The sequence below is a fragment of the Ursus arctos genome, unplaced genomic scaffold, assembly GCF_023065955.2.
Source record: "Ursus arctos isolate Adak ecotype North America unplaced genomic scaffold, UrsArc2.0 scaffold_12, whole genome shotgun sequence".
NCBI classification, from domain to species: domain Eukaryota; kingdom Metazoa; phylum Chordata; class Mammalia; order Carnivora; family Ursidae; genus Ursus; species Ursus arctos.
In genome coordinates this window covers 5518144-5536315 of record NW_026622786.1, presented here as the reverse complement: position 1 = coordinate 5536315, position 18172 = coordinate 5518144, and the positions used below count along the sequence as shown (strand labels likewise).

General features: G+C 40.5%; 1 protein-coding gene and 1 non-coding gene across 2 annotated transcripts in view; one reads left to right on the top strand and one right to left on the bottom strand.

The window, feature by feature from the left end:
• Nucleotides 1-18172, top strand: part of LOC125282143 (myomegalin-like) — a 124700-nt gene that overhangs the window by 3395 nt on the left and 103133 nt on the right.
• LOC125282168 (small nucleolar RNA U3) lies at nucleotides 8291-8503 on the bottom strand. The gene has a single exon (XR_007189326.1). It is a non-coding gene; the product is annotated as a small nucleolar RNA U3 (small nucleolar RNA).

Genomic DNA, 18172 nt, shown 5'->3' with positions numbered 1-18172 from the left:
GTTTATTGTCTGTCTTTTCCAAATTCTGCCGCCCCTTCCCCTCTTCAGAGTGAAAGCTAGAATCTTTGTTTTTGTTTAGTGATGTATCCCAAGCACCCCAAAACAGTGCCAAGTTCATAAGAGGCACACAAATATTTATCAACCAAGTGAGTTTAGTGTAATATCATAGTATTGAGAATGTAATTTTGGTCTTCTCCTTTTCTTCCTGGTACCATACTTCCTAGACTTAGTGTGGCTTCTCCTTTAGTTCTTGTGTACTCTGGTACTGGATAAGAATTTCAGAGTCCTTTTCAACTCTGAAAGTCAGTGAACCACACATAAGTTAGTGACTATTCAAATGGTCACGTTATACTTGTTTTCCTGCAAAGGACACTATAGTTACTGTCAGTTGATTTTTAAATTTTTATTTTTGAAGTATAGTTGACATACAATGTTATATTAGTTTCCGGTGTACAACATAGTGTTTCGACAAGTTTATACATTATGCAGTGCTCACCACAGTAAGTGTAGTCACTGTCTCCATACAACACTATTACGATATTACAGACTATATTCCCTCTGCTGTTCTTTTCACCTCCGTGATGTATTTATTTTATTACTGGAAGTTTGTCCCTCTTTATCCCTTTTGCTTCTTTTGCCCATCTTCCCACCCCTACCTCCTTTCTGGCAACTACTGGTTTGTTCTCTATATTTAAGAGTCTGTTTTGTTTTTTAGATTCCACATATAAGTGAAATGATATGGTATTTGTCTTTCTCTGTCTGACTTATTTCTTTTACCCTCTAGGTCCATCCATGTTGTCACAAATGGCAAGATCTCTTTTTTTTATGGTTGAGTAATATGAGTGTAGTATTTGAGTATTACCGTAAGACTCATGGAGAGGGAATAAAAACTGCAAAAGTGACTCATCTTGTGTAACAGAGAAAGAAGTGTTTCTCCACTGAGGGAAGAAAAAAGGAATATATTCAAGAGGGAACTAATCGAATCAAACCAAGGAACCATATTTCATTTTCTCCTTGGATGATCAGCTGTTAATAATCCAGATCCTTTGCGGGCTACCATTAAATAAGTCTTTAGCAGAAGCCCTGAAGAGGGACACTCAGCCCGAATAATTTTAATGTAAGAGCAACATAGAAAATAAATTATTGGATCATCAATTCCCAGTATTTTTGGGTTAGGGCCAAATAGTGGGGAGAGAATGAATTAGGCTGTTTTTGTGTTTGTGAGTATTTTAAAAAGTAGCACAGATGGTCAGAGAACAGTAGATTGTTTGGATCTGTTGGCTGTGCCTTGTGAGTTCGCATTTGGGTTGGCCAGTCCTCAATGTACTTTACTTTTCTTTCTCTGCTATACCTGTCTATTCCTTTATGATTTTTAAAAAATTTCCTAAGAAGCTGTCTGATCTGTCCTCTCCAAACAATGGAGGCTTATTCTTCGTGAACTACCTCTGTACTTTACAGGCTGATTATACGTGATACCCCCATATCATTAAAATAAAGCTTAAGCCCATTTTGTGGCTTTTGTGTCTGAGCTTAAAAACTGTTAGAAATAATTCCCTTTTGTATTCTCATATGCAGGGGCATGTAACTTTCTCTTGGGTATTATCCTAGTCATACTTTGGCAGATTTCTCTGGAGCTGCGGCAGAAATGATCATACCACTTTCCAGGGTGCATTATTTTAGTGCCAGTTTTAGTTGATGTTCCTGGAAGTCTTTCCAATTCTCCTATGCTCAGTAGTTTGGACAATGCTATCTCCTTAGCTTTCTGTCACCTTCCCCTGCCCACCTTGCCTTTTTATATAGAAATTATTCTTTTTTTTAAAAAAGATTTTATTTATTTATTTATTTAGAGAGTATGAGTTGGGGAGGGGCAAAGGGAGAGAGAGAAAGAGAGAGAATCTCCAGCTGACTCCACCCGGAGCACAGAGCCTGATACGGGGCTCCATGCCACGACCCTGAGATCATGACCTGAGCCAAAATCAACAGTTGGATGCTCACCTGACTGAGCCACCCACGTGCCCCTAGAGCTTATTCTTTATGATGTGTCAAAGGCACCTCTTTCACTGAAATGCCTTCTATGTTCCCAATCCCCATGGGGATTGGAGACTTTCCCCAAGGTCTTTTGGTAACTTGTATACCTCTAGCACAGCACGTATCAAACTGATTGTTTATTTGTTCATCTTTCCCAGTAGACGCTCTCATTTTAACTCTTCCTCCCAGTACCAACTTAGTGTGTGGCACAAAATTTAGACCCAGTGAATATCTGACAAATGAATGAATTGAATGTGATAGAAAAGAGAATTATTGTATTCCATAATTTAAATATATATACCGAATTTCTTTCTTTTGATTCACCTTATTTATTTCTTTTACTTTTTCGGTGATGAATTCAGAAGAGTGGAGATCATTAGGGAGATATCAAGAGAGGCATGTAGGAGCAGCAGCCTGGGTGGGTGGTAGGGCCCAGGGATACATGGGCCAGTCATGAGGTCAGCAAGCTCATCTGGGCCCATTTGGAGAATGGAAGATGTTGGCCAAGAAAACCAACTGGACAGATATGGGAGCGGTTTGCTTTTGTGACAGATTTCTTCTTGGGGGCTTGGAGGAGAAAGTAGACTTGTAGCTTTTTTTGCCTTTGTCCAGTTTCAGACATTCCTGTTTTTTCCCTCACTCTTTCATCGCTGTGGACTAAAGCTCTTCCGGAGGACTTTTAGCCTAGAGAATCCTAGTTGTGGGGCGCCTGGGTGGCGCAGTCGTTAGGTGTCTGCCTTTGGCTCAGGGCGTGATCCCGGCGTTCTGGGATCAAGCCCCACATCAGGCTCCTCCCCTGGGAGCCTGCTTCTTCCTCTCCCACTCTGCCTGCTGTGTTCCCTCTCTTGCTGGCTGTCTCTATCTCTGTCAAATAAATAAATAAATAAATCTTAAAAAAAAAAAAAGCTTTAAGAGAATCCTAGTTGTGTCATCTTATCTTCCTCTGTCTGCTCTCTTCTTTGTGTCTCTCCATAAGGCTTTCCATCCTCACACATCCCGGTGTATGAAAATGGAAAGATGTGGATGCTTTCTTGAGAGATACTGTTCTCTGTGTGGGATGACAAGTTCAAAAGATTCTTTTCTGCTCCCCACCCTCACGGTCATCATTTATCAGTTACGTGGGCCATGGTTTTATAACAGCACGGTCTTAAAATGTTCCTTCTAAGTTTAATTTCTCTCCTTTTGGCCTTTTAAGGATGTGAATTGGCTTTAAGCAGTAGACCTTTTAGTATGATCATGTGAGCCTCTTTGTAAGCCTGCTATACCCATCCCACCCACAGGTCTGGAGACTTGTCTGTTTCCCTTTCCCCTAGAACCTTAAAATACATTTTTAAGAAGTGACTGCACTGTAACTTATTCATATAACCCTTACCACCACCTCCCCTCCTTGGGCGGACTTTCTTACAAGAATTTACTAGCTATTTCCAAAAAGAGGTCTGGATCTCTATTTTTAAAGCATAACTCCTGTCTTAACTCTGGAGGAGAACTGATTTGGCCTGAGTTTTCTCAGACATGGGAGATTTTATCCTTAGGTTAGTTTTGCAGATTTTTGCTAGGGAACTCTGGGGTCCCAGACAGCATAGTGATTAAAACTGGTTCAGTACTGACTCCTACCTACTAGCCATATAAACTTGATAAGTCAGCCATATGGCCCTCAACTTCTTCATCTTTAACATGAAGGGATTAGAGTAGATAATTTCTAAGGGCTGTTTGGATTCTACTCATATGTAATAGTATTAGCTAATATGTATAGATCACTTATTATGCATCAGGCATTGTTTTAAGTGTATTCCCCCCTAATGTAATAGGTTTATTGAGATACAATTTGCATACCATATAATTTGCTCTTGGAAGTGTACAATTCAGGGGTTTTCAGTGTATTCACAGATATGTGTAACCATTACCACAATCAATTTTAGAACATTTTTATCACTCCAGAAAAAACCCTGTACCATCAGTAGTTACATTACCTTAGTCCCTAATTCTCCCCCAGCACCAGGGAACTACTAATCTACTTTCTGTCTCTATAGATTTGCCTGTTCTGGACATTTCATATAAATGGAAACATATGTGATCATTTGTGATTGGCTTCTTTCACCTAATGTTTTCAAAGTTCGTTCATGTTATAGGAGGTATCAGTGCTTCACTCCTTTCATGGCTGAATAATATTCCATTGTAGATTTACCACATTTTCGCCTACTTTCTAAAAATTGAAGTATGATTAACATACAATGTTATATTAGTTTCAGGTGTAAACATTGGTTCAACAATCCCATGCATTACTCAGTGCTCACCACATTTTTTTTTATTTTAATGTTTTTTTCTTATGTTAGTCACCATACAGCACATCCCTGGTTTCTGATGTAAAGTTCGATGATTCATTAGTTGCGTATAACACCCAGTGCACCATGCAATACGTGCCCTTCTTACTACCCATCCCCAGCCTATCCCATTCCCCCACTCCCCTCCCCTCTGAAGCCCTCAGTTTGTTTCTCAGAGTCCATAGTCTCTCATGCTTCATTCCCCCTTCTGATTACCCCCCCTTTCTTTATCCCTTTCTTCCCCTACCGATCTTCCTAGTTCTTATGTTTCATAGATGAGAGAAATCATATGATAATTGTCTTTCTCTGCTTGATGTATTTCACTTAGCATTATCTCCTCCAGTCCCGTCCATGTTGCAGCAAATGTTGAGAACTCGTTCTTTCTGATAGCTGAGTAATATTCCATTGTATACTTGGACCACAACTTCTTAATCCAGTCATCTGTTGAAGGGCATCTCGGCTCCTTCCACGATTTAGTTGTTGTGGACAATGCTGCTATGAACATTGGGGTGCATATGGCCCTTCTCTTCACTACGTCTGTATCTTTGGGGTAAATACCCAGTAGTGCAATGGCTGGGTCATACGGTAGCTCAATTTTTAACTTTTTAAGGGACCTCCTCCACACTGTTTTCCAGAGTGGCTGTACCAACTTGCATTCTCACCAACAATGTAGGAGGGATCCCCTTTCTCCACATCTTCTCCAGCAATTCTTGTTTCTTGCCTTGTCAATTTTTGCCATTCTAGCTGGCGTAAGGTGGTATCTCAGTGTGGTTTTGATTTGAATTTCCCTGATAGCTAATGATTTTGAACATTTTTTCATGTGTCTGTTAGCCATTTGTATGTCTTCATTGGAAAAGTGTCTGTTCATATCTTCTGCCCATTTTATGATTTGTTTATTTGTTTCTCGTGTATTGAGTTTGAGAAGTTCTTTGTAGATCTTGGATACCAGTCTTTTATTTGTAGCATCATTTGCAAATATCTTCTCCCATTCCGTGGGCTGCCTCTTAGTTTTTTTTGACTGTTTCCTTTGCTGTGCAGGAGCTTTTTATCTTGATGAAGTCCTACAAGTTCATTTTATCTTTTGTTTCTCTTGCCTTGGGAGATGTGTCATGAAAAAGGTTGCTTTGGCCGATGTTGTAGAGGTTGCTGCCTATGTTCTCCTCTAGGATTTTGATGGATTCATGTCTCACATCGAGGTCTTTCATCCATTTGGAGTTTATCTTTGTGTATGGTGTGAGAGAGTGGTCAAGTTTCATTCTTTTGCATGTAGCTGTCCAATTTTCCCAGCACGATTTATTGAAGAGACCGTCTTTTTCCCACCGGATGTTTTTTCCTGCTTTATGAAAGATTAGTTGCCCAGAGAGCCGAGGGTCCATTTCTGGGTTCTCCATTCTGTTCCATTGGTTTATGTGTCTGTTTTTGTGCCAGTACCATGCTGTCTTTGTGATCACAGCTTTGTAGTACAGCTCGAAATCCGCCATTGTGATGCCCCCAGCTTTGTTTTTCCTTTTCAACAGTTCCTTGGAGATTCTGAGCCTTTTCCGGTTCCACACAAATTTAAGGACTATTTGTTCCAGTTCCTTGAAAAATGTCATCGGTATTTTGATCGGGATAGCATTGAAAGTGTAGATTGCTCTGGGTAGCATGGACATTTTAACTATGTTAATTCTTCCAATCCATGAGCATGGAATATTTTTCCATCTTTTTGTGTCTTCCTCAATGTCTTTCAAGAGTGATATGTAGTTTCTAGAATATAGATCCTTTACGTCTCGGTTAAGTTAATTCCAAGGTAACGTATGGTTTTTGGTGCTATTGTAAATGGGATGGATTCCCTAATTTCTCTTTTTTCAGTCTCATTGTCTGTGCGTAGAAATGCAACTGATTTCTGAGCATTGATTTTGTATCTCGTCACATTACTGAATTGCTCTATAACTTCTAATAGTTTGGGAGTGTATTCTTTTCGGTTTTCCATATAGAGTATCATGTCATCTGCGAAGAGAGACATTTTGACTTCTTCTTTGCCAGTTTGGATACCTTTGATCCCTTTTTGTTGTCTGATTGCTGTTGCAAGGACTTCTAGTACTATGTTGAATAATAGTGGCGAAAGTGGGCATCCTTGTCGTGTTCCTGATCTTAAGGGAAAGGCTTCCAGCTTTTCCCCATTGAGAATGATATTTGCTGTAGGCTTTTCATAGATAGTTTTCATGAGATTGAGGAATGTACCCTCTATCCCTACACTCTGAAGGGTTTTAATCAGAAAAGGATGCTGTATTTTGTCAAATGCTTTTTCTGCATCAATTGAGAGGATCATACGGTTCTTGACTCTTTTCTTGTTGATACGATCTATCACACTGATCGATTTGCGAATGTTGAACCACCCTTGCATCCCAGGGATGATTCCCACTTGTTCATGATGGATAATCCTTTTAATGTATTGTTGGATCCTATTAGCTAGGATCTTGTTGAGAATGTTGGTGTCCATATTCGTCAGGGATATCGGTCTATAATTCTCCTTTTTGATGGGGTCTTTGCCTGGTTTGGGGATCAAGATAATACTGGCCTCATAGAATGAGTTTGGTAGTTTTCCTTCTGTTTCTATTTTCAGTGTAATGTTCTGACACATATTGTGTCCGATAAGACAAAGCAATAAGAGAACTGGTCAAAAGACTTGAAGAAGAAATGATTCACCAAAGAAGATACACAAATGGCCAAAAAGCACTTGAAAAGATGCTCCACTTAAACCACTTAAAAGCATAAAGTTGAACAAAAATCAAAATGGCTGCATTAATGTCTCTGCAAGGCTCAATTGTGAACTAGGTAGCCTTTTTCTTCTCTTCTGCAAACCTCTGCTCCTCCTTTCTTAGCCTTTTGTTTCAGGAACCTGGTACCACCCGAAAGACATGATGAAGGAGCTGCCAGCACCCACAACATTTCTGTCAAAACTGGCTAGATCCTATATTACCCTATAAACCCCCCCTCTGCCCCTTCCTCCAAGGGGACTAGGCTAACAGTTTGTTTTTGTTTTTGTTGTTGTTGTTTTAAATAATGATTTTTTATTATGTTAGTCACCATACAGTATATCCTTAGTTTTTGATGTAGTGTTCCATGAGGCTCCCAGTTTATGAGGGCCTTAGCCTTCTGTAGCCTCCTTTGCCCGGGACAGCAATGAAGCTGTTGTTCCTCATTTTTCCAAACTCTGTCTTCGTCTTATATTTTGGCCGTGTAGCACAGAGGTCAGTTTTGCACAGCACACTCAGTCATCAGGAAGATAAATGAGTAAGACAGTGAGTTACCATTACACATCCATCGCCGTGTCTAAAATTACGAAGGCTCTAAACATATGTGGTGAGAATGTAAAGTACCTAGAAGTTTCTTACACTTGTGGGAATGAAAAATGGTCCAGCCACTTAGAAAAGCCGAACCACAGATAGACATTTACCAATCACATGAACAGCCATTCCTCTCCTAAGTATTTACACAATATGTCCACACAACAAATGCACACGAATATTCCTCACAGCTTTATTCACAATGGCTAAACCCTGGAAACGACATAGATGTCCATTAATAGGTGAAGGTACAGACAGAATATATCCATACAGAGGAATACTACTACCAATGAAAAAGACTGAAGTGGTGATCCATGTAGTAATAGGGGTTGATTTTCGAATCCTTAGGCTGCACAAAGGAATGTAGGCATGAAAGAGTTCCATTTACATAAAGTTGTTAAAAATGCAAGCCCACCTATGATGCCAGTGGTTGCCTGGGGCTGAGGATGGAAGCAGTGATGGGCTTCAATGGTGCCACCCAAGGGAAGTTGTGACCTAGAAGAAATACCCTGTGTCCTGAATGGAGCAGTAGTTTCCATTGTATGTCCCTCTGTGAAAATGTGTTTAACTGTACAGTTAAGTTTTTTTTTTTTAATTTTATTTTGTTGTGAAAGCACTCACACTGCATCCTCTTCTTCTTACTCCTCCAAAGGAGGACAAGAGGAGCATCAGTGGCAATTGGCAGTTGTGGAAAGAACATCTAAAGCTAGCCTCTGGCTCAGGAGAGAACCTTGTGCCTCCTCCTCATGGTTTCGGGTACTCTACACGTTCAGAGGAACTTCTCTAGTAACAAACTATAGAAATGATCCCTGAAAGTATAGTCTCAATTGTATACTTTCAAGTGATGCAGTCTACTGTACCTAAATTATACCTCAGTAACAGGTAACAGTAACAGGTAATCCGTTTCTCCATACTAGCAGTGGACATTTAGAAAATGAAATTTTAAAAAAAGGAAATGAAATTTGACAAACACAATAGAGATTCATGTCCGCCATCATTAAATGCATGAGAACACATATAACAAAGACCCCTGAAAACTACTGCTGAGATAAATTAATGGAAATCTAAATAAATAGAAAAACATATATCACATTCGTAGATTAGAAGACTCAATATTGTTGGAATATCAAATCAGCGTTATTCTGCTTCATACTGGACATTCTAAGCTGAACTGCAAACCCAAACTTCCAATGTTTCCCCATAACCTGTCTTAAATACCAGGGATTTTTTTCCTGCTTTGTCAAAGATTAGCTGACCATATAGTTGTGGGTTCATTTCTGGGGTCTCTATTCTGTTCTATTGATCTATGTGTTTGTTTTTGTGCCAGTACCATACCGTCTAGATGACTACAGCTTTGTAATGCAGCTTTAAGTCTGGAATCGTGATGCCTCCAGCCTTGTTGTTCTTTCTCAGGATTGCTTTGGCTGTTCAGGGTCTTTTGTGGTTCCATACAAATTTGAGGAGTGTTTCTTCTAGCTATGTGAGAGATGCTGGTGGTATTTAAATAGGGATTGCATTAAATGTGTAGATTGTTTTGGGTAGTATAGACGTTTTAACAATATTTGGTTTTCCAATCCATGAGCATGGGATGTTTTTCCATTTCTTTGTGTCCTCCTCAGTTTCTTTGCTAAGTGTTCTGTAGTTTTCAGAGATCTTTCTTCTCTTTGGTTAGGTTTATTCCTGGGTATCTTATGGGTTTTGGTGCAATTGTAAATGGGATCGATTCCTTGATTTCTCTTTCTGCTGCTTCATTATTGGTGTATAGAAATGCAACAGACTCCTATATGTTGATTTTGAATCCTGCAACTTACCGAATTGGTGTATCTGTTGTAGCAGTGATGTGGATGGAGCTAGAGTGTATGATGCTAAGAGAAATACGTCAGTCAGAGAAGACAAATACTGTATGATTTCACTTACATATGGAATTTAAGAAACAAAACGGATGAACATAGGAAGGAAGGAAAGAGAGGCAAACCATAAAACGGACTCTGAACTATAGAGAATAAAGTGATGGTGGCTGGAGGGGAGGTGGGCAGGGGGATGGGTGAAATGGGTGATGGGCATTAAGGAGGGCACTTGCTGTGATGAGCACTGGGTGTTTGTCGTATGTAAGTGATGAATCACTAAATTCTACTCCTGAAACTAATATTATACCCTGTGTTAACTAGCTGGAATTTAAGTAAAAACTTGCAATAAAAAAAAAAAATAAAGCCTTTGCTGAATCTCACACAGCAGTATCATTATGTTGTATGGTTGGAAACTAGAATGGGGTGGGGAGATGATGAGCTTTCAGAAGTGGTTGATCCAATCCCATGTCGTCTCCCTTGAATGCTCAGTGCCACCTGGCCACACCCATTGCACCTTGATCTCAGCCAAGTCCAGCCACTAAGTTGAAGAGCTTGATGCTGTCAATGTAAAGTAGATGAACCTTTAAGAATTTCTAAAAAACCAAGGAAGAGAGTTCTATTTGAGCCCAAATTAAGACAGGTGCCTGGGATGGGGCGCCTGGGTGGCTCAGTCATTAAGCGTCTGCCTTCGGCTCAGGGCGTGATCCTGGAGTCCTGGGATTGAGCCCCACATCGGGCTCCTCCACTGGGAGCCTGCTTCTTCCTCTCCCACTCCCGCTGCTTGTGTTCCCTCTCTCACTGGCTGTCTCTCTTTGTCAAATAAATAGATAAAATCTTAAAAAAAAAAAAAAAAAAAAAGACAGCCGCCTGGGATAGGCAGTCTTCACAAAGAAGGGAGTGTTCTGGCAAAGGAGCATTTGGTGTAGCGTTGTATACATTTTTACATGAAAAGTTACAAACTGTCATACAAAAGACATTGTAGAAAGACACTGCAGTTCCAGATCTTAAGTTTCTAGTATATGAAGGGTGGTATGACTTCAGTCTTATGGGAACCAGGGAAGTGTCTTCCTTTTTCTTATCTTTTCCGGAATGCTCCTTTTGGGTTATTTTCTTTAAGAAAGCAGAGGTACAATGTGTGCTTGGGGCAGAAATAGAGCCCATGCTTCGAGTTTTTGTAGATTCATTTTGACCTTGGTAAATGTGAAAGCATAGCTTCCTTGGGAGCCAGGAGCAGGACCCACAAACAGTAAAAGTTGAAAATTTCCTGTATTAGTGCTACAGTGACCTCCTAAGTCTCTGGCTCATAAGATCTAGGTGGGAACGTGTGCTGAAGAAGTGAGGAGGTGCTTCAGGGCATCCTTTTCTCCTGCCTCCCTGTTTCTCTCTTCTCAACCTCAGCTTCTATGTCACTGAACACCACTGCACACATCCACTGTGGATATCATCCATCACTGACCCATGCCCTGGAACTTCCCATGCGTGGTTAGAGGAATACAACCGCAGGTCAATGATATGAGGTCAACCCAAAGAACTCTATCCAACGCTGTTCCATCTTTTTAAAATTGTTTTTATATTTTTTAAAAATTTAATTTTAGTTAACTTACAATGTGACATGAGGTTCAGGTGTATAATATGGTGATTGAACATTTGTAGACATTGCCCAGTGCTCATGACCACAAGTGCACTTCTTGATCCCCATCACCTTCACCTATCCTCCAGCCCCACTCCCCTCTGGCTGCCACCAGTTTGTTCTCTATAGTCTGTTTCTTGGTTTGTCTCTCTCCCTTTTCTTTTTCCTTTGCTTATAGGTTTTGTTTCTTAAATGCCACATGGGAGTGAAATCATATGGTATTTATCTTTCTCTGACTGACTTATCTCACTTAGCATAATACACTCTGGCTCCATCCGTGTCCTTGCAAATGGCAAGATTTCATTCTTTTTTTTATGGCTGAATGAAATTCCATGGTATATATACACCACATTGTCTTTACGCTCTTTCCATAATTTGGCTATGCTGCTGTACATAGGGGTGCATGTATTCCTGCAAATTAGTGTTTATGTCTTTTTGGGAGTAAATATCCAGGCATTAAATACGAGGGTAAACCAAATAAGCATAGCAAAATGGCAGTAAGGTTACAAATCTTTCCAAAATTGGTGTTCATTACATGTATGATGCATATTACTAAGCATAAATTAACCATTTGACAATTTCAAAAGAAGTCTCGTGAGAGGCAAATGAAATCCATAAGTGACCTGAAATGTGGTGTTTAGTGACATGATAAAAACAACAAAGAAAGCAATTCACACAGAGAGGAGGCGTCTAGGACATAGGGATGTCAAGCATCAGTTTAATGACAAGGCAAAATGGTGTCCCAGTAAGGCAAAAGAAGTCTCCTAACATAGGAATACAGCCAGAAGAATAGTGAGTCAAGACAAAACATTTTGAAAAATTAATAATGTACTCACTTAGTTTTATACTCTGCCCCTCACCCTATATTTTTGAATGGATAGAGAAAAAAAGTTGAGAAGAACATCATGACAGTCTACGACTCTGTAATTGGCAGTGTTTGTGAATGTCTGTGAATATATGAATATATATGAATACAAATATGCCATTTCCCAGCTCTGTCCACTACAAAGGCCTAGAAATACCAGTTGCAATGAGAGCCTAAGGATACACGTTATGATCTGGGAGCATGGTTTCCCATGAAATGAACCACAGATTCTTAGAGAAATGGCTGAGGCCAGGCCAGAGGCAGCAAATCTTCAACATGAGACAGAAACACCTCATCATACAGATAGCAGGAAAGGTCTCAAAAGCTATGAGGGTTTTATTGAAAGGCTATGGAAGCCAACCTGAAGTCACTTTCACTGCTGAAAGAGAGGTTAAATGGAGCAATCATAAGACCATAATACGATGGTTTAAAACACTTGGATATGATTGCATCCTTGGTTTCATATTAACACAGAAAAAAAAATGAAGAGGAAAAGAAACTTATGGGTTACCATTAGAGATGCTAGAGGACCAGCTCCTTTAGCTGCAGTTTTCCCTACAAACTGTACCACCAGGTAAATAGTATTTGGGGAAATTTCTCTTAATACAGGTGTTTATACAAGTCTTCTAGGACCCAAAACATGATGATGGAATATCATCACTGTGCTCCACAGAATCAATTGATGGATAGGCCTTGAACATGAGGGCGGCCAGCATCATTAGAACACCCGGATACGAGGTGCATCCTGATGGAAAAGCACACAGCACTTGAGAGGAAGTCTTGCCAATACGTCCAACCTCAGACTGATCAGTTTCTACATCTGCCAGCTCCAACACAGCAGTCAGAAACAAGGGGCTACCGACTATTTGGATGAGGTTAGAAGGACCTCTTTTGTCAGAGCTGCATTTTAATTATATTTGATTTTCAGCTCCCATAAATGTAAACTTAAAAACTGAAGAAATAGTGACTATTTTTCTATTAAACACAACTTTATTACTCTGGGCGAATTCTGTTTCCCTTAATGTGAAGCATTAAGCGGCAAGATGCAAGCTTATTTTTGATTGTTGTGCGCTTATACTTTTTACTTTTCACTGTTCCAGCTAGAAAATCTTAAATTCCATGTGGGGCTTGCATTTTCTCTCTAATAGCACTGTTCCATAATCTACCACGAACTGAGAGGACGTATGGTGGATTGTGTTATAGTCTATCTGGCTATAAATGCAGTCTGTGGGAATGCTCCAGAACAAACACCTCAGTATTTCCAAGAATGGGTAACAAAAAAGGAGAGAGCAAGACCTGGAGAGAGAGAGAGAGAGAGAGAGAGAGAGAGAGAGAGAAGCAGGTTGAGAGCCAGAGGGAGAGAGAGGGAGGGAGGAGGAAGGAAAGGGAGAAACTGAGGAGAAATCTACACATTGCTAGGAGGCTTCAAGACAGGTCCTACCGATCACAGTTTGTGCATTTTGTTTGGATCCTGATCTAGAGAAAACAACTTAAAGACAACAATGGGGAATGTGAACACTGTGTATTTTATGAAAGTACATATTGTAAATTTATTGATGAATACTTCGAAGGTTACAATGATAATCCTTTCAAAAAGTGTTCTCATTTAGGGAACATACAGATAAAACTGCAAATGAAATATGATGTCTGGCTTTTGCTTTAAATAATATAGGAAAAAGTAAGTGGGTGGGATTGTAGTAAAACAAGTTCAGCCATAAATTGATAATTGTTGAGACTGGCTGATGAGGATGGGGATGTTCTGTTATACAATTCTGTCTACTTGTGTGTACTCCCGACATTCTGCATCTAGAAAAGAGTGATGAAGAGTACAAGTCCACTGAGGATAATGGCAGCAGAACCTCTCAACACATACTTTAAAGGGTTAGGGATTAACCGAGAGAGTCAGTAACACCACTCATAACCCTGCCCCCAAACAGCCAGGGGCCAGCCAATACTGCGGACTCCGGATGGTTAGTATTTAGCCAGGTCTGGGAGCCAGACACAGCAGAGGGATTAGCACAGACCATGCACTTAGAGCAGAAGACTTCAGGGAGGGCAACTCAGCAGGGAACACAGGGGCATTATGGCAGAAAGAGAGCGCGAATGGCTCAGAATATGCCTGAGGCCTGCGGACTACAGCTTCAGCTACTTGGATCTGAAGGAAAGGGGCTGCACGGTGTAGAGGATCAGAGGTGGCAGCTGGGGGAGGCACAGTCGTCGGTGCAAAGGGGCAGACCTGGAAGAAGGTAACGTCCTTTGGAGGCTTGTGGTAAAGAGAAAGAATGAAGCCACTGATAGAAATGAAAGGACCTATTGGAAGAAAACAGGATCCCAGAAGCAGAAGACACACCGCGCCTCTCCCCAGACCTTTACATCTATTAGAATGATTACACCAAAGAGAGGATCCAGACCTCCGAAGTCCACCAAGCTACTCATAGCACTCATTTGTTCCTACGTGGAACTTCTGTTTCTCGTTCCACCAAACCCAGGCGTGTTAAAAAGAAAATGATAGAGCAGACCGGTATTCCAAGGTGACAGAAGAAAACAAAACAAACAGAAATAGAGAGTCAAACATTTCAGCTCACTGACGTTACCCCTTAAAATCAATCACAAAACATAGGGAAACTGTAAAATGACATCCTGACCTGAATTAAGTGTACCTAACAAAGCATTTGTAGACATGACAAAGGTAAAAGTTCGCTTAACACACACACGACTCCAAAGAGAAGTGGGCAAGAAATAAGAAATGAGAATCCAGAATTGGCAGAAGTAGGAAAAAACTGAAGAAAAATACTCTGGAAAAGAGGCTGGTCAACAAGATTCATCAGGGCAACAGTTGTGCAGAAGGATAGTGGACACTGAATACAGAAAAGAAAGCAGCCAAGAGAACAGAAATGAATAAAAGATACTGAGAAAGGATCAGAGAGAAAGTCATGGATGCCTGGAGGAGACAGAAGCAGAGGAGCCAACACTAAAACCTATCCTCACAGAACTAAAAGATTTTAAAGAAGAAGAAGAAAACTCCTCTGAAGCTACGGACCGGTCCCCCCAACCACCAAAAAAGACCAATTTATATCCAATGGAAAGAAAATCAATTTACATTCTCTATCCCAATCAAACATACAAAGCAAGGCAATATATATTTTTCTTTTAAAAATTTTAATTTAAATTCCATTTAATTAGCATATACTGTATCATTAGATTCAGAGGTAGAATTCAGTGATTCACGGTGCCTGGGTGGCTCAGTCAGTTAAGCGTCTGCCTTTGGCTCAGGTCATGATCCCAGGGTCCTGGGATCAAGTCCCATATCGGGTTCCCTTCTCAGCAGGGAGTCTGCTTCTCCCTGGCCCTCTCCCCCTCCCGCCTGCTTGTGTTCTCTCTCTCTCATGCTTTCTCTCTTTCAAAGAGATAAATGTTTTTTAAAAAGAATTCGATGATTCGTCAGTTGCATATGACACCCAGGGCTCATGACATCAGATGCCCTCCTTAATGCCCATCACCCAGGTACCCCATCCCCCCATCCACCTCCCTTCCAGCAATCCTCAGTTTGTATTCTGTAGTTGAGTCTTTTATGCTTTGTCTCCTTCTCTCCTTTTCCTCTTATTCTTCCTTGCCTTTCCCTATGTTCCTCTGTTTTGCTTCTTAAATACCATCTAAGAGTGAAAATACATGGTATTTGTCTTTTCGTGACTGACTTACTTCACTTAGGATAATACCTTCTGGTTCCAACCAGGTCTTTGCAAATGGCAAGATTTCATTTTCCTGGTGGCTGAGTAGTATTCCATTGTATATACCACATCTTCTTTATACATTCATATGTCGATGGACTTCTGGACTCTTTCTGTAGTTTGGCTATTGTGTACATTGTTCCTATAAACGTCGGGGTGCAGGTGTCCCTTCAAAACAGTATGTTCGTATCCTTTGGATAAATACCTAGCAGTGCAATTGCTGGTTCATAGGGGAGCTCTATTTTTAACTTTATAATTTGTTTAAAAGATTTCATTTATTTGCCAGAGAGAGAGAGAGCACAAGTAAGGGGAGTAGCAGGCAGAAGGTGCAGCAGGTGCCCTGCTGAGAAGGGTAATCAATGCGGGACTTATTCCCAGGACCCTGGAATCATGACCTGAGCCAAAGGCAGACACTTAACCACCTGAGCCACCCAGGCATTCTTATTTTTAACTTTTGGAGGAAACGTCATAGTGTTTTCCATAGTGACCGTACCAGTTTGCATTCCCAGAAGGAACGTGATAGGGTTTCCCTTTTCCGCATCCTTGCCAACATGTGTTGTTTTCTGAGTCATTAATTTTAGCCCTTCTGACCACTGTGAGGTGGTATCTGGCTGCGGTTTTGATTCGTATTTCCCTGATAGGGCAATATACTTAAAAAACTCAGTAAAAACTCATTGTGCAAGTACTTTCTATTCAGCCATGATGTCCGTGTGTGCAGGTAGTAGAAAAAGAGTATTCAATACACAACACTCAGGGAGTCCTGATTCCATCACTAGGAGTCTTTGAAGGTGAACTTCACCCAACGAGAGATGACTGGGAAATTTTGGCTTTCGAACAGCTGGTCACTGTTAAATAGACTCAATTGTAGATGTAAAACAAAAATCTGGGAGTGGAGCAGGTGGGAAAAATAGGAATAAGCAGCATCTGTTTCACTGGGTGGAAACAATAGTATACGAAGAGTCAGGTTAAGACGGAGGTAAAGAGAAAATAGAATAATGTCAAACGTTTGAGGTTGAGGGGTCACTTACAACTTAGAAACTGAATGTGAAAAGTTTGACAAGCTAATACGGAACCAAAGATGTCCAAAAACTTTTGGTGCAATGTTCAGCCCTACCTCTACAACCTTCTTAAACACCACACTCACATATAGGCACACATAAGAAGAAAAGAAAGCAAATACCACAGAACGACAAACAGTCAAAATTTCTTCCCCATAAGTTAACTATAGCCTAAAAGAGATGGAGACTCAGTGTTAAATATGGCGAGAAGAACCAAGACGATTTACTTTACTGTATACCCTGATACATCAAATCAACCATGATAGTAGGGATTAGAGCACCAGATGCAAAAAACACACGAGTCGAATCGTTGAACGCTACATCAAAAACTAAAGATGTACTATATATTGGCTAATTGAACATATTAATTAAATAAAATTCACAAGTGCACAATGATTGTCAAAACAAATACTTTAATGATATAGAATGGGGAGGAAATATTCTTTTCCACAGCACAATGCCAGCAAATACACATTGTATAGGAAGGATAAAGTTAGATAGAATTCTTCCAATGTACAAACACAGATGCGGTTATCATGCATCACAGGGATCATTAAAGATGGCAAAATTTTAGAAAAAGACTTTAGAGAAGAAGATCTTCATACATTCTCAGAGAACCCCTTGCCAAAAATGCTAATTTTAGAAGAAAATCATGTGTCCTGCTATGAACAGATCTGATAGGCCCTCCATAGCAAAGTAACCAATGAAGCTGTCACAAGAATGGTGATGGGCAAACTTGGACCCTCTTGGTCTCCGGGTGGGCTGAGCTGGGACACACACAGCGTTAACTATGGAGTGTCCTGGCCAGAGGGTTAGGCTGAATTTAGTCAGGAGGAAATGATCAGACAACTTCAGGATGTAGACCCTTAAGCCAAGACATCTGACTGTCCCCTACAAACAAGGAAATGTCAGCACCAGCAGACACAGCCACCTAACGGTGAGGAGATGTTTTGGGTTCAAAAGGACTAAAAAAAAAAAAAAAAGGAACACATTCTTTTTAGTCCTTTGGAACCCAAAATATCTCTTCTCGCTTGTGTTGTCTCTTCTATGTGGTGACACTGACTGTTTGAAGAAAGTCCAGTCATCTTGTTCAATAGTCTACATTCTCAAGTTGTCTGGTAACTTCCTCATGCTCAAATTCAGGCTAAACCTTTCCAGCAAGAACACCGCATAGTTAATGCTGTCTGCTCCTAGCGCAGCCCATCTGGTGGCCCAGAATGTCCAGTTTGACTTGTGGTCTTTTTGCATGGTGCTCCTGACTCAGGTTCTCTGCAGGGTGGAATTGAGAGCAGCAAGACTTAAGGTCTGTCAAAACTGTGTCATCTAGTCAGGCATTGGTCTCCTGAGGGATTTCTCACAACTGGAG